The following is a 15,852-nucleotide window of genomic DNA, read 5'->3' as shown; positions in this document are numbered from 1 at the left end:
ACAGAATCAGTTTTTGGGGGGCACAAATCAAAGAATGAGAACCATAGGCAGCAAGGAACAAGGGACCGACGTATTTGAGATCACCTTTTGCATCCATTTCCTTTTAAAACAGGGAACTGAAGTATTTGAGATTGTGTTTTGTCACCTTTTGCACACATTTCCTTTTAAGACTAGTCTTGGTCATTCTCTCAGCATACAAAGAAAATAATACATTTTTCCTTTTTTTTTTTTTTTTTTCCAGTTGAAGAAATCTTTCAAAAATTCTTTAGGTAATGATTCAGCAGAAGGAAAAGACTGATGGAGGACAGACTGATGGAAATTGTTTTTAATATTGTGTCCTTTTTCCTGAAATCCACGGTATATCACAGCAAATAAAGTCAATGTTGCATTATAGAAGGTTCTGATCACAGCGGTTTCATTTGCAATGAGATAACTGGCCAGAAAGGCAGTTTTTTTTAAAGGATGTTTCAAAGAGAGCTGCCATGTAGTTTGCCCTATTGTGATTGCAGAATTTGATGTGCTCCTATTGGCAATCACATGAGATAGGGTTGTTCTTTGCAAAGGAACAGGGCTTGCTTTTGAGAAGAAACTTAAAAACCTGCAGACAGCGCAGGCGGTATCACTAGAAGGTATTTTCCTCATAGCCTGTTATTTTAGCACAGTTCTTAAATATTAAATGTCAAGTCCAAGCTACCTTGTATAGTCCTAGCTACTTTCTAGCTTTTAACTTGCTACTAACTTGCCCCTGAGTAATTAATGAGACTTCTCTCTACCCACAGTATCAAACCAGAAGCTTGCTGGCAGTGTATAGAATGTTAAACACTATTACTGATGATAATGTCTTGGATATCCTCTTCCTTTTCATATTTGCTTCACATAAATCCAATTAAAACCAAAATGAGATTAGAAACACAAGATTTTCTACATTATAAAACTTGAATCAGAATCCCAGTTCAGCTTTCTGGGGAGTACACAAAGCCTGAATTCATGCAGAAAAAGCCATGAGAAAAGACCTCTCGGGTTTGGATCACAGCAATGAAATTTGACTCATTCATTTTCAAAGCAGTGCAGTCTGTACTATTGCATTCAATTTACCACTTCCCAGACTGTGAGATGTCCTACTGGCTTGTTTGTTTAATGCTCTGGAGGGATCTTAGGTGTCATTTAGGCTTTGGTGTTGCAAATCACAGCTCTGCGAAAGGTGCAAATAGAAGTAGCATTTGCACATGTTTAGGGAGAAAATGGAGTCAAACATGCTGAGCGGCCTCGAGGCTCCCTGCACCTCCACGTTTCCACAGATGTTCAGGGTAATAAAATGATTGGGGGAGAGAAGTACATAACACAAGAACTGACAAGATCCTCCACAGCCTGCTGTGCTATGAATTTTGCTGGTTGAAATTTGCCCCTTTCCTGAGACCCCGCATGGGATTTTTACACCACTTTCCACACTATCAAGTGTATAAGAGTTTGTATGTTAAGATTTGTGATTGTGACAGTATCTTCAGGAAGCATGCAAACAGGACCAAAGCAACCCTCACTTAAGTTTTGGTGGAACAAGCAGTAAATGTGGCTTAGAATTTCCTTTCTCCTCTGTCTTACGAACTGCACTTGCAGATGTTGTAATTCAGTTTGTGGAGGAAGGCAAATAAAGAGGATGGTGAGGTCAGTGCTGAAGGTCTCCTGAAAGAGAGAATGGACAAGGTGCTTATTTACCTCAGCCACATCAGGATTGTGATTCCTCCCATGAAGCAAGATGGTTTTTTGCAAATGTCACTGCAGCATGATGCATAGAAGCTCTGTAGGTACACGATGCTGCAACCACTGTCTGCCTGTCTTATGTCCATGTGTAGATAAGATGGTATTGGGAGGTAGCAGCTCTTCTTGATTAGAAAATCACACAGGATCTCTGGCTCTATTTGAATTCTACATTTTGTATTCTCAATCAGGACCGAACATGACTCCTGCTAGCAAAACTTTAATGGCTGAATAGTCTCTAGGTGGTTGATATGTGCAACCCCATTCATCATTTCATTTTCATTAAAAAATAATCTTGTGTAAGGTATGGACAAGCTAGGGTTCCCCCATATGAGACCCTTACACACTTATAAGTACTCTTACCTTGAACTTGTTTGTATTTATAGCTAGATAACTTTTCAAGCCCTCAATGTTGCTTTACTAATTAATCTGTAACCCTGCAGTAATAAAAAATGTACCAAGAAGTGGGAAAAGGAAAAATCTTCTGATCTTTCCTAGAGCTCACTGAGTGATATTTCACTTCATGACTGCTCTAAGTATGTTACAAGGATGGCTGGACTAAGCCTCCTAATGCTGCTGGTGAAGATAGGAGTGAAAAGAAAACACACAGTACTTTTGTGATCAGGAAAGTTTAGGGGTAGCCTGGAAAGTGTGGGAGCCAGATGTGCACTAACTTAACCTCACAGTATTAGCAACCTTTTAAACTCTATCATTTAGTTTCCTTTAGGGCAGGCATAAGCAAATATGGTGGGAACCTTAATGAAAACTCCATAGAATTAATGAGATAATAACATATCTGACTGAGTATCATAATTGCTCTAGCTGGCTAGAACCATACAAATTAGCTTGCAGGCTCACAAGGCAGCAGGTCATATCTTGTGGAGGGGGGGAAGCTACGTTAATTGTGCAAAGCATTAGCACCAGGCAGTCTGCAAGTTTGAAATGTGAAGAAAACTGACCCTGTGACACTGCAGGATGACTGATGAAAAAAAAAAAAAAAGAAAAAAAGTAGGTGGAGAGATCGAAGTATTTGAGCTAAAGTAATTAAAGACAGTTTTCCTCTGCATTCCACCTCTACAAAACTATAACAGGTAAAATCATTGGACTGGTTTCACAGGACTGTTGAGACCCCACAAAGGTCCATGCAACCTAGCTCAGCCCTTCTGTGGGAAAGGGTAGGATGCAAAGGGTGTAGGTATATTACAGCTGTGTTTTTTCTCCCTGCTCCTCAGTGTTCTTTCGGCATCCTGTACCTGCAGAAACCTAAAACTGCCTCCTGAAGCCCTTTAACTCACTGTTAAAGACTCTGCACTTCTTTTGCCCTGGTCACAATTTCTGGAGTGTAAGGGCAACACAGCCTCACCAAAGCAGAAGGGAGGAATGGAAGGGGGCAGTGAGGAAAGTCAATTAAGAAATGGTTCCTTAGAAAAGACAGAAAATTCAAAACCTAATGATTGCTTTTGCTCACACTAGTTCAGTAGCAATTTGTGTCACTTGGATTTTACTTCTTTTGTCATTGTCTTTTGCCTTCACTGGTTTTCCCTGATGCCCCATAAATCTTTAAACCCTGAAGCTAAAAGAATCTGCATTGTGCACCAGCTTGAATATTGATTTTGCTAGAGAGTATAAAATCTAGAGAGATAATAAGGAAATCCATCTAAGGTACCCTGCCAAGGGCTCCCATTAGTTGCTTTACCAGGCATCAATTCAATAAACCCTCGAGAGCAGCACATGAATAAACATCAGAGCCTCTCTAGCATGTTAATGCATCAGTTGCCTAATTGTCAGTGCTGCCAACAGACTCCAAGAAAAGTGCTATCTTGGGAGTTCAGCCCCTTCTGACTTCAAGTCCAAAGCAGATTTGACACTGGCTGAGAAGAAGGCAGGGCCCAGGAGAGGGGGTGTGACAGCCAAATAACATGGGCACAGCCACTTTCATTGCAGTGCTGACCTCCTGCTGGATGCAGAGCCCCGTTCCATGAAGTCTGGGCATGCTGCCACTGAATCACATCCCAGTCCATGGGGATGACGTGCCCCAGGTCAGGCCCATGGCTTCTTCTGTGCAGGACTAGAGTTTGTGTTAGAAAAATAAAAATAAAAAAAAAGAGAGTTTCAAATTTTGGCATCAAGCAATAGGAATAAACTGGTCCTGAGCTGCCAGATCTGAATGGCGTTCTTCTCTAGAGCTGCCAGTGAGCCTGGGTGGGGGCAAGAAACTGACATCCTATTCAAGGCTCTGCCATGTGTTTTCCCTGTGACCAGGTTCCTTTTCTTTATCCTTGGGGAACTCTTATTGCTGGCACAGCTTCTTTCTGTCTTGTCTAATGAGGTTTTAAATTCCTCACAGAGAAGTTATTCTCTCCTGATGTGTTCATATGGTGCCTGGCACAATAGGGGCTTAATGTCATTTGGGACCTCTACTTGCTGCTGTGATAATAATTTTATGAGCAGCCTTTCATTAAGATCCACTGCTACTTAGGAAACAGCAGCACTGCCACTTTATAAGGCTGTTGACTGGTTTGATTCCCCATGCTGCAGAATCAAGGTTTTGATCTTCCCTAAAGAAATTGACATGGGTAAAGGAGGCAGAAATATCAACAAAAAGGACATTTTTGCTATGGAATGGGAAAAATTGGAATCAGAAGATCTGAGACTTCTAGGAATTAAAAGAATATGAAACAACACTGTTCCCACCTTGTTGGAAAGGTACATTTGAATTCATCCATCTTCATTTCATTCTTTTCCATTGTCTTTCAATGAGCACATCATTCACTCAATTAGCACGGATCACAGCCAGTGAGATGGACACAGGTGTGTCCCATTGAGGCTATTCAACCTTAATATGGGAAACATTTGTTACCATGACCGAAAATACACAACACCAGCAGCCTTTTCCTGACTTTCCTAATGCAGGACATTAGATCTTATGGTTAGTGATAGCCACAAAAGTAATGAGTAGGCAAGAAGCAGGAGAAACCAAAAGTCAGGAGCTAAAAAGTTATTTCCCCACTTCATATCCTTAGGGAGTGGGAGGGCTCCCCCTGGCCCCACTTGGGGATATTGGCACATCATCTGTTGCGTGCCAGGTGGCAAGCTCTGGTTCTTTCACCTTCAAAAGGCTTCTGCAAATACACAAACAGGTGAAATAGTCCTACTTTTCTGTGCTCTGTGCCTCCAAGGAATGGTTGCAGGAAATATTTTTAGATGGACTTCAGGATACACCTTTCACGACAAGCAGAGCTTCCTTTTCAACAGGTGACTCAAGCCAAGTTATTGTAGCCCCGCTGTGTAACAGGTTTGATGTGTGTGGGGAAAGTCTGTAGTTAAGTATTGTCTTGACTGTGACTTATTTTTTTAAATGTGTCCTGGGCTTTCTGAAGGTTTTTCTAAGTTACAGAAAGGTGAATTATGGGGAGTAAGAAATAGTTGCAGCCACAAAAAAATAGAAAAACCTAATTACTTGAAAACTAGTCTATTGTACTAGTGACACCTCTGTAATGTCCCACATAAAGTCTCCATTGCTGCCCTTAATTTTTGATCTATAAGGAATAGCAATAATAAGAAAGCAGCATTGCTTTCATTACATCAGGGAAACTGTTCCAGATTTAGGGTTACTCTAATCAGATCAGAGTATATTGGAACCAGGGTAAGTTCCTTGTATCCTTGTCCCATTTAACAAATAGCAAAGTGGAAGCAAGGGCATGTGAGTCACCCCAAACCGGGCCAGACAAACATGAGAGGTGCCTCTTTCAGGCTTGGGCTGAGATAACACATGGAGGAAAGAGAACGTGTGTGTGGCCAGGGTTGAAGGGGAACTGTAGTGAGATGTCCAGGAAAATTTGGAGCAGCTGGTGATAAAGAAATCTCATTCTGGGAGCTGGTAAATAGCCTTCTGGTGCCAGCAGGTTGTATCCAGCTGTTGCCTAGCAAGCCTGCCCTCGAAAATGGGCATGAGGATGTGCTAGCTGCCACACGAGCAGGAGGTAAACCAGGCAGCACCCTGGAAATGTAGCTGTGAATGGGACATGAAAATCTTAAAACAAGGAGTAGATGCAGAAATAAATGGAGAAAGAGCAACAGTCAGGCAGGTATAATGAAAATTAAAGACCTGGAACTAGACAAAGAAGGAATGAAGCAGATGTCTATATATGTGTAGATCTATCTGCTTAAAGGTAGCCCAAATACTAAGTAAGCCGACTTAGAAACCTGGGGAAAAAATTCACTTGCTGCTCTTCCCAGGGACAGTTATCAACACTTCAGGATCACAGACAGGCAAAAGGGTTAAGGACCATGGTCAGATCAAGAGGAATCACAGAGAAACAGTCCATTTAATGCTGAGTCCTTGGTACAGCACCCAGTGATGAAAAAGACAAGAAATAGGCTACAGGGCCAGAGTTCCTGTGAGATACAAAGAATTGTATCTTTGACAGCGGAACTAGGAAATGTTTTTTCAGAGACAACGTGCCTACTTTTTGGCAGGTTGTTCTCCTTGTGTGTCCCTCACAGCCACAACTGGGTAAGGACCATTATAGTGTCTGTTTCTGCCTGTTGCCCTTAATATTTGTGATGTTACAGAAGCACAGGAAAAGAGGTTGAGATGTATCTCTTGAGATCATCTAATCCAACAACCCACTCTAGGAGGGAGCAGGCTGCCTTTGTCTCCATTAACATGCCCAATCCTTTTTGTACCCTCCTATCATGAGTGCCCACCCATTCCTGTGGAAACAAAATCCGGAAATTTGCTGCTTGCTGTGTGAACTCTTCTGTTTTACCAGTTTTAAACTGATTCCCTACATCTGATAAATGTTCTTTAACTCTAGAATTGCAGGATTTCATGCAAAATCAGCCTGAATTCTCCTCCATCACCACTTTCCTGATTCTATAGCCCTGAGGAGCCAAAACAGAGTCCCAGCACTTTTAGTCTTTCCTCTCCAGACAGTCCCTCTGTCCCAAATCTAGCTGTATGCCAACAAAATAATAGATTCATAGAATTTCCAGGGTTGGAAGGGACCTTTAAGATCCTCTAGTTCCAAGGCTCCTGCAATGGGCAGGAACACCTCCCGCTAGATCAGGTTGCTCAGAGCCCTGCCCAACCTGCCCTTAAAAACTTCCAGGGATGGGGCTTCCACCCCCTCTCTGGGCAACCTGTTCCAGTGCCTCACCACCCTCATGGTGAAGAACTTCTTCCTAACTTCCAATCTAAATCTACCCTCCTCTAGTCTGAAACCACTCCACCTAGTCCTATCACTACCTGACAGCCTAAAAATTCCATCACCAGCTTTCTTCTAGGCCCCAAAAGGCTTCTGTTTTTAAAAATTTGTGCATTCCTTTCTGAAATGTTTACAAATTCCAGGGGATTTTCTCTTCCAGTCCAATTTACAAAACACAGTAGTTTTATTTTATCTACTAATTTCTGCTGCCGTTCTTCAGTCTCACTGTTTTTAAGAGCTGAGTCTTAAACTGGTGCCCTCTTCTATCAGATATATCGTAGAAGAGAGCTGAAAGTACTAATGAATTTTGAGCAGTCATCATAATCTTTGAACAAATGCTCCTGCTCAAGCCCTTTTTTCTCCTCTGAGCCTTTTCTCAAAGTTCAATCCTTGCCTAATACAGGCCTTTACTCAATTATAAATATTCCTCTATTGTCACTGGAAGTGTCATGGAAAACATATGGTCTCTTCTCCTTAGCAAAAGCAAGAAATAAATACATGGAAGAACAATGAGACATAGGGCCAGCAAAAGATATAGCACTAGAATGAAGACAGAAGAGGGAGAAGCACAGAGAGAGACAACTGAGAAGAAAAACAGAAAGCAGAACACAGAATCTGGTGTGCAGGTGGCTGCACACAGAAAAAGTGGGAAGCCTGGGTCTCTGTGCTATGGACCATGCTTATATGGCAGAATGGCTGTTGGGAATGGGTATTCTGTCTTTCCTGGGAATCCACAAAGAAGGCAGGGAAGGTCACAGGTGCTACTTGTCCACCTGGTGCATCTCCTGGACAGCAGACACCTATCCATGGTGAAGAAAAGCTGGAGATGGACTTCAGCAAAGCATCTGTTCAGAGTAAGTTTGCAGTTTCTGGCTAGGATGAGCACACGGATAAATTACTCTCCCCATGTGTAGTATGAACAGACATTGTTGTTGTTGTTGCTGTTTTCTCCTTAGTCTGTGGTTTTACTCCTTCATTACTTTTATTCTTTTCTTCTGCTATGGGAGGTCCACTGATAAGTTTTTTTAAAATATTGTATCTTTTCAGATTCAGTCCTTTTTTCTGCTCTGAATTGTAGCCAACCTGTCAGGTAAAGCTCCAGAGTCCACAAAGACAACCTTGGAGAGTCTCAGTGGGAATATTTAAGCAAAAGGATATGTTGGTCTTCTGCTAGGCAGCTAGCAGTGTGAGATCGCAGCAAATTCAATACAAGAGGGATAATGTTAACACAGTTAAGCATGAATTTAGGCATGTCACTGCTAATCCCTAGATTAACAAGAGGGAAGGAAATGTGTCAAAATAATAAAGTACCTATTAAACAGACTGTTGAGACAGACACTGATCCATAGTTAGCACCGATAGATGACAGAACATCGCCAGTGAAGCGTGAGCCATCATCTGGCAATGCTCTGTTCTGCAGAAACCAGACAAGTTGGGGACTTATGTCAGACTCTCTGGGGATTTCCAGACATTGAAAAAAGAAATAAGGAAAGAAATTGCAGCAGACAAATAAAGTAACAATGTTTTGAAAAAATCCTCACCTTCATTTGAGGTCTTTAGGATTTTCTTCTTTTGTTCTCTGGCTCCACAGAGGGAAGCGATGACCCAGCAGGGTACTCATAGGAACTGTGTGAAATTGCAGCCACAGTCACTGAAGCCTTTGGAGGAATAAATTAATTACTCTCTTTAGATAATACAAGGAAAGAGGATAAAGGTCTCAAAGGAAGTCAGGTAGGAACCTCAAAACTCTAAGATGGCTGGAGAGATTCTGAGACTATGTGAAACACAGGACTTTTCATGCACTAATCCCATGCTGCTTATTTAGTTTATCAGTTAATAGCATACGTGTGAAACTCCGGCTAATGTTGCTTATTAATTTTTGTTAGTGGTTATGCTGTCTAGAGGGGAAAGAAAGAGTCTATAAACTGTTTGGTTTTTTTTTAGATGCACTGGAATGAGCCTTCCATCCTCTCTGAGGGGGGACTGTGGGAGAACTGTGTTACAGCCCAGGGAGGGCAAGAGAAGGCAGACATTCGTTGGGGCCAGTGCTTTGGCTCTGCCTGACTTCTGTATGGCATGCCTGGTACCAGCAAGAGCTCAGAAATTATTAAATGAGAAAAAAGAAAAAAAAAAAAAGAGGCATGTGTGGATTTTTTTAAATTGCCTTCTGGCTTTGAGCCTCCCTGTAAGCAGGAGGTCTAGGAACTTAGCTGGGTGTGTCACTCTGTGTCTTGTTAGGAAAGTAAGTGTCATGTGGTATTATATTTCTGTGGAAGTCCAGCACATGATAAAATGAAAGAGGAAACAACCCACCTCTCTTTGTTATTGCTGAAGAAATACCTGATCACTGCCCTTTGAAGCTCTCTTCCCAGCACTCATTAGCAGAGCATCACCTTTCAGAAAAAGAAAAGGTTTTCTTCCAATCTCCTATGACACATTCTAGGAGTTTTTGTACTTCTCCTTTCTGTGCATCTATATTCAAACTTGTTTGTACTCTTCAAAAGGTTATGTATCTGTTGATAATTTGAGGTACAAACTTGATATCTGATTATTTTTATAGCTTGGGCTTTTAATTATACCACTCCAAGAGAAACATTTCAAGGATAGAGATTAATTACTTGTAATGTTGCTTCATATTTGTTATGCTGCAGATAATGGTTGTTTTAAGTAAGTGGAAACAGGTGTGTAACAATTGATTAAATTAAATTAAACAAGCAAGTAGGGAACAAAATGCACATGGCTATTTTCAAGGAGAGATATTGTAAACACTAATTAAGCAGCTGGAAATCAATAGCTACACAAAACTATTCCCTATTCACAATTTTATGATATGGAGGAAGCCCTGATGTTTTCAATCATGATACTGATATTTAAGCCTTTCTGGGGTGTAAATAAGAGGTACCCATAACAAGGCCAGCCATGGCATGGATGCTGGCAGCTGAATTTTCTTATCTTGACCCTTCCAAATCTTTCAGAGTCATAGGAAGATTGATGTAGCACCACTTTCACACGGCCAGCTGATTCCCAAAAGAGAGAGTGACTTGTCTAAAGTGCCTAACTTTCAGAACTAATTAGCAAAAATAGTCCTCCATTCACCTTCTGGCTAAAATTAAATCCTTTTATATAAAATAAGGGATGGCTAGTATCTTTCCAGTGCAGAATCACCGTGCAAGACTACCGTGAATTTGGTGTGTATATGAATAAAAAAGACTTAGAATGGGGAGAACTGTATATGCAGAACTCTCCAAAGACCTCAATATTAATTTCTGCTCTTGAGTCCCCCATTACCACTGACCTTCTTAACCAATAGATGTGCTCCTTGCAGAAGCAGAGAGAAGCTTTTGATTTTTGCAAGCAGAACCCATCTGATGGATTTTTCTACTAGTGCTAGCAGAAGTCAGCATAGGTAAGTTAGAGCAAAAAGCAATTTTCCAGTCTGTTTTGTGCGATCCTGTCCACAGGTATTTACAAAGCTCCTAACAGCTACCAGTGTTCCAGCACACAAGAAGCAACACAAGGCTGACAATAGGTGCACAGAAGATGCACAGCAGTCAACCTGCCTCATGGGGATGATTTCCCACTTCTCCCTGTGTGAATGAAGGAGTGACTTTCCTTATACTCAATAGAGCAATGACTGTGATGGCTGAGGAACAGGAACAGTCCTGCTGCTCAGACCCTGTGGTCACCAGCCCTGATTAACACATGCATTCAGAAAGCGTAGACCTGAGGTCTATAGCAGGTCATTAAAAATCATTAAAAAATCCTCTTTAAAAAAAAAAAATGTGTGCAGGGATGAGAGAGATGTAGTCTTCTCTTTTTGACCCTGTAGGCCAAGGGGAACATGAGTGATGCTGATTCAGTCTCCATCCCATGCACACCATCTCCACCTGATCCTGAACCAGGATCTGGGCATATTTTAGGGACTGGAGTGTGGTGTGTCACAGGACTTAGATGGATGCAAGCTGTCTGGATGGCTGGAGTTGTTCCATTTGACATAAATAATTAGAAATTAATTGAAACAAACTGGATTATGCCCACCCTTCTCCCTCCACATCTTCTTACTGCTATCATCTTCTCTCCCTGCTGTACTAACAGGGAAGCCACAAAAATACTATTCCTGAGGAGGGTGACTTGGAGGGGGAGCAGAAGGAGCAGAGAGGAGAGGAGGCTTTTCTCCTCTACCCTGGCTTTACAGATATACATTTGCAGCTTTTATTTCAACTTGTAAGTGTATCCAGAGATTTAAGGAGAAGGCTGGATTTACTACCAGCAGAACACTTTCAGCAGAGCCCCACATATCTGCTTTCACAAGGTGTCTGATTCTCCTTCTACTTGTATAGGAGCATTTGTGATGGTGGCTGTAGAAAGCAGGCACCCTGCTATTTCCCTTCCACAAGATCCTCATGGAGATTTTCTTGCAGCTGGAAACTCAGGGTGTGTGGTTTAAACATGCGTCATACCTTTGGTGGATGAGAATTTATATAATGAAAAGAGGGTTCAGTTCAACTTGTTTTGAAAACCTACTTGCTGGAAGATCTGTCTGCCTTTTCTGTCATATTTTATGTTAATAATTTCCTGGCCCTGCTGAATAAAAATAAGTTCTCTGTAGTCTCACTGAACCATTTTAAAAGAAAGGCAGCTCTCACCTGCCTCTTCAAAATTACCTGATATTAGCAATTATTGTTCTGATGTTTCAGCACTTATAAATAGGAAATTTACCAAAGAATGGGCATTTAATTAAACTACAGGCGAAGAAACACTTGATGGTTGGACACTGCTTAATTAAAACAGTCTTTACTAATGTCACTGGAATAGATACCACTGAATACCAGTTTCAAAAATGTTTCTCTCTCTGTGACATTACCCTGTCGTTGTTCTCTTCACACAACCCAAGTGTTCTCTCTTCACTATGATATTACTACAAAACTAAGCATTTTCCTGCTTCCCTGTGGGTCTAAATAGCCATGGTAAAAAAGAATATGCATGTGACTGCCCTCAGAGGCAGAAAACCTATCCAGTTCATTCTGATGATGTCAAAACTCTACGTGCACAATGGGAATTGTATTGCATTAGCTGATTAATCAACCAGATTTTCTGTGTATTGTGGCAATGCTCCTAATCTAATGGATGCCTCATTACAAACATCTTTCTGGTAAGGTACAAAATTTGCATTTCTGAGACAATAGAGAGTTTCACCTCCTGAGGTCCAGACTCCATTGAAGTCACTCTTCTGGGAGAGTTTCCAGTTTTTATGTTGTGTTGGGAAATTAACTTTGTGCCATCTTGGCCCCATTAAACCAGTGGGAGTTTTGCCTTGGACTGCTGTAGAATTAGGATTTTGTGCACTCTATAATAATTGAACTGGAAATTATAGGAACACAATCTTCCTTCTGCCCTATTAATGAGTTTAACAACTTGCTAGGAGCAAGCTTCTGTAGATAAGGAATCTGTGCAAGTATTTACACAAATCCCTCATGAAGCAGAGCTTATATATGTCTCGAATGAATGAAATGTAATGTACTCATGCTGGGCTCAGTGTTCAGAAGCTTGCTGCCAAACCTTCAGCTGGGCTCAAATTCACTGACATTGTAGGAAGAATGGATAAAAGGCTAATGACTAACACACCTTTTTGGTGTTAGAGTTGCAAGCTTGAAATGCAGGCACTGAAATTAAGGGCAGTTTTAGAGTTGGTTTTGGTGGAGGCAGAACTGCTGCTACAGTTTTCTTATGCTGCTACTTCCAATGTAGCTTTGTTTCTTTTTCTCCCTTTGAAATAAACTATGCTATCTGTTTTGTACCATCACCTGTGATGGAAGAGATTGTCCCAGGCAGAGGACACCATCCTGCCCTGAAAAGCAGGCAGTAACCTGCTTAGCAGTAGGAACCAAGTAAGGACTATTAGCACACTTTCTTCCTCCTCATCCTCATTGTGCTCTATGGCCTGGATTGGCAATCTGAATGTTGAGGGATGTGGGATGAAGATAAAATATAAGCCCTGTATGACTGCTGGTGTAGCAGCACTGCTATCCTTGGGGCAATATGTGATTTTTCAGGATCCACCATGGGATACAACATCCCCTTGTTTCCCCTCAGCCCCTGGCACAGCTACACTCCTCAGCAGGCACGGCCATGACAAAGGCAGCTCTCAGCTCTCTGCAAAAGGTCCTTGAACTCTGCAGGATGCTACAGTGCTCTTGCTCTGACACCTTCTCTCAGCAACATGGCACAGAAATTCTTTGTATGGATCTTTTGAGCAAGCTGTTGAGGACAGATGGGTTCAAATAAGTGAACTAGGAGATGCTTTGATTTGTTTCATTGATCAGCACAATATAGGTCACTTTAGCATCTTTATTATAGCTCCTTAATTGTGCAATTAAAAATGTTTTGTAAAAGAAATTCCATCAACAAAACAATCACAAATTATAATAGTCACACTACATATATATATTTATTTTCTGTAGGCACTGAAAATACATAAAAACAGGTGCTTTCTTCAAGAGCATATCCTGATTAGATAACTTAAGTACTCAGCCTGCCCTTATCACATTATGGCTGTCAGGCCTCCTATTGAGCCAGGCAAGAGTTTACATCAGACATCAGTCAACGACACCTAGAATGAAGTGGCAAGGATATGGCACCTAGAAAACCACTTCTGTGAACTCTCATCCTCTTTCCACTGGAAATTCTCAGGCAAATTGAGGAGATGCAGGATTTACCTTCCCTGACTCCTTTGAAAACCTTCCCATGCAGATTACTCCGCTCTTTGCTTCTTTGTTTCACACCCTAGGTCCAGAGACTTGAGCTCTGGTTTCAATCAAGCCTAATTTATTCTTCTTTTAGTGACGTGTTTACTGGATAACACATGCTGAAACATCCTTTGTCCAGAAAGTCCAGAAGTGTCCTCTCGGATGCCTACAGCTCTTCGCCATCACGCTGTGAGGCACAGACAGGTCCAGGGACAGTTGGAGTTTGCTAGTGAGTCTCCATCCGTGGGCATTTCTCACACCCATGATACTTGAAAATAGATTGCTCAAATGCATAGTTAGAAATGCTGTAATGTCATTAAGTCCCTAATGTTTTAGCAGAAAGAGCCTGCGTGTCAATGCACTGAAAGACACCAATTCTGCACCTAATTAACTAGAGGTTAGAGGTAAGGGTGAGGGAACAGGGTGCCCCAGGAAGAAGAGCAACACGACAGACTAAATGCCCCTGGAAAGGGAAAGAGAGAGACTTCTCTCAGAGAGAAAGGGCAGCTTTCATCCTAGTCCAGCTCCCACCCTTCTTCGTGCTGCATAAAAGCAATGCATTTAAAGAGAAGCACAAGTTACATGAGGGCCAGAGGTCATCTGCTACTGCTTTGTTCCAGGTCTCCCTGGAATATAATTTTCCACTACCATCTGCTACTTGTTGGATTTTTACATCTGTCTTTCCCTAAAAGTGGCCCCCCCAAGTCCCCTCTCATAAGGATCAATGAAAAAAATGGGCTGGAGTCTTTAGGAGCACCAAACTTGAAATTTTCTCCTTCATTCAAAGCCAGGTCTTTTTCTTTCCTTGTTTTCTCCTGGCATACTCCTCCTGAAGTAAGCAGAAAGACTCCATTATAGGTGAGACATATCAGAAAATGTTAAGTAATCTATCTAAATGCAAAAGCACAGGCTAATCTACAATAATTTTCTTCTTTAACATGATATACTTTTTTCTCCTGGCTGTGCACAAGGAACCTTGGCATGCCAGACTCTTGACCTAGAAAATCCCTTTGCCACTCTAAATGGGGTTATTATCTTCAGCCTTTTAGTCCTCCTTCCTGATCCCCCTAACCTTTGCAGGGGCAGCAGGAATGACTTTTGCATGAGCCATCTGTCAGGGTACATAGAAATCCCAGACTCCTCTGGGCCATAGAGACTGCTCCAGCTTCGATGGCTTTGGTCAGCAGTATAACAAACACAGATGTTTTCCTTCTTGGACCTGGAACAAACATGCTGCCTTTCAGCACATGGTAATGATTTTCCTCAAGTAAGCTTTCTGTTAAAAAACCTGAGATATCTATATGTTTGGGTTTGTGATGAATGCAACTTATTTCCCTATGTATATATTCTTAAGGGAAAACATAGATGTTTATAATAATTTGTTTGAAAAGTTAGGTGCATTGAGTACAGGTTTCAATCTATTGCACTTTTAACCTCTGCAATTTAGAGGGAAACCACCAAAGACAAGTGTTGACTGTACAAAACATGTGATTTGCTAGAAAACCACTACTGCATTGATTTATTGATTGAAATGCTCCGGCTGTAAAGTAACTCATTTAATCAACCTTTGTCTGTTTTATATTTATTACAACATTTATTAAGTGACTAAATTACTAAATTGGTCCTTACAAGACACAATTCATTCATTTCCATGTAAAATTTACTTTGGGCGTGCATGTGCATGCAGCACCTTAACATTTAGCATAAACCTGGACCAAACTTTTTTGTACTGTGCAATACACTTGCCTCCAGAAAAAAAAGCAACACAGACTGAATTTGGGCATCAGGATATGTGAGCCCTGAGCCTGTTTATATGGAGGGAGTATTATCTTGCATAATACCACAGAGAAGGCACTTCAGGCTGGATCATTAACAGTTTTGTGATGCATAAAACCTGCTAACATGAAATTACCTTTCACTTCCACCTTTTCAGAAGTTCTTATTTCATCTGAAAGTAGTGCCACAGGTAGAAATTCAAATCTGAACCTGCCATAATGTAAGCACAAAACCCCACAGAAGCACAGTGAAACATCTCCATATATAGCTTTGATTTTATATTAGTTTTTAATGCCTTTCATGGTCTTCTGCTGTAAATACAGAAGATGTAGTGGTGATAACTGCATCATCTTTAGGAGAATGGG

The 15,852-nt window shown here is 41.3% G+C and overlaps 1 protein-coding gene across 2 annotated transcripts in view; it reads right to left on the bottom strand.

Moving 5' to 3' along the window:
* The window catches only part of LSM5 (LSM5 homolog, U6 small nuclear RNA and mRNA degradation associated), a 591,871-nt gene that overhangs the window by 184,728 nt on the left and 391,291 nt on the right, over positions 1–15,852 (bottom strand). The window lies entirely within an intron of this gene.

Source organism: Heliangelus exortis, chromosome 2, assembly GCF_036169615.1.
Source record: "Heliangelus exortis chromosome 2, bHelExo1.hap1, whole genome shotgun sequence".
In the NCBI taxonomy this organism is placed as follows: domain Eukaryota; kingdom Metazoa; phylum Chordata; class Aves; order Apodiformes; family Trochilidae; genus Heliangelus; species Heliangelus exortis.
Note: the sequence above shows the minus strand (reverse complement) of the source record. Positions and strands in the feature narration are given on the sequence as shown.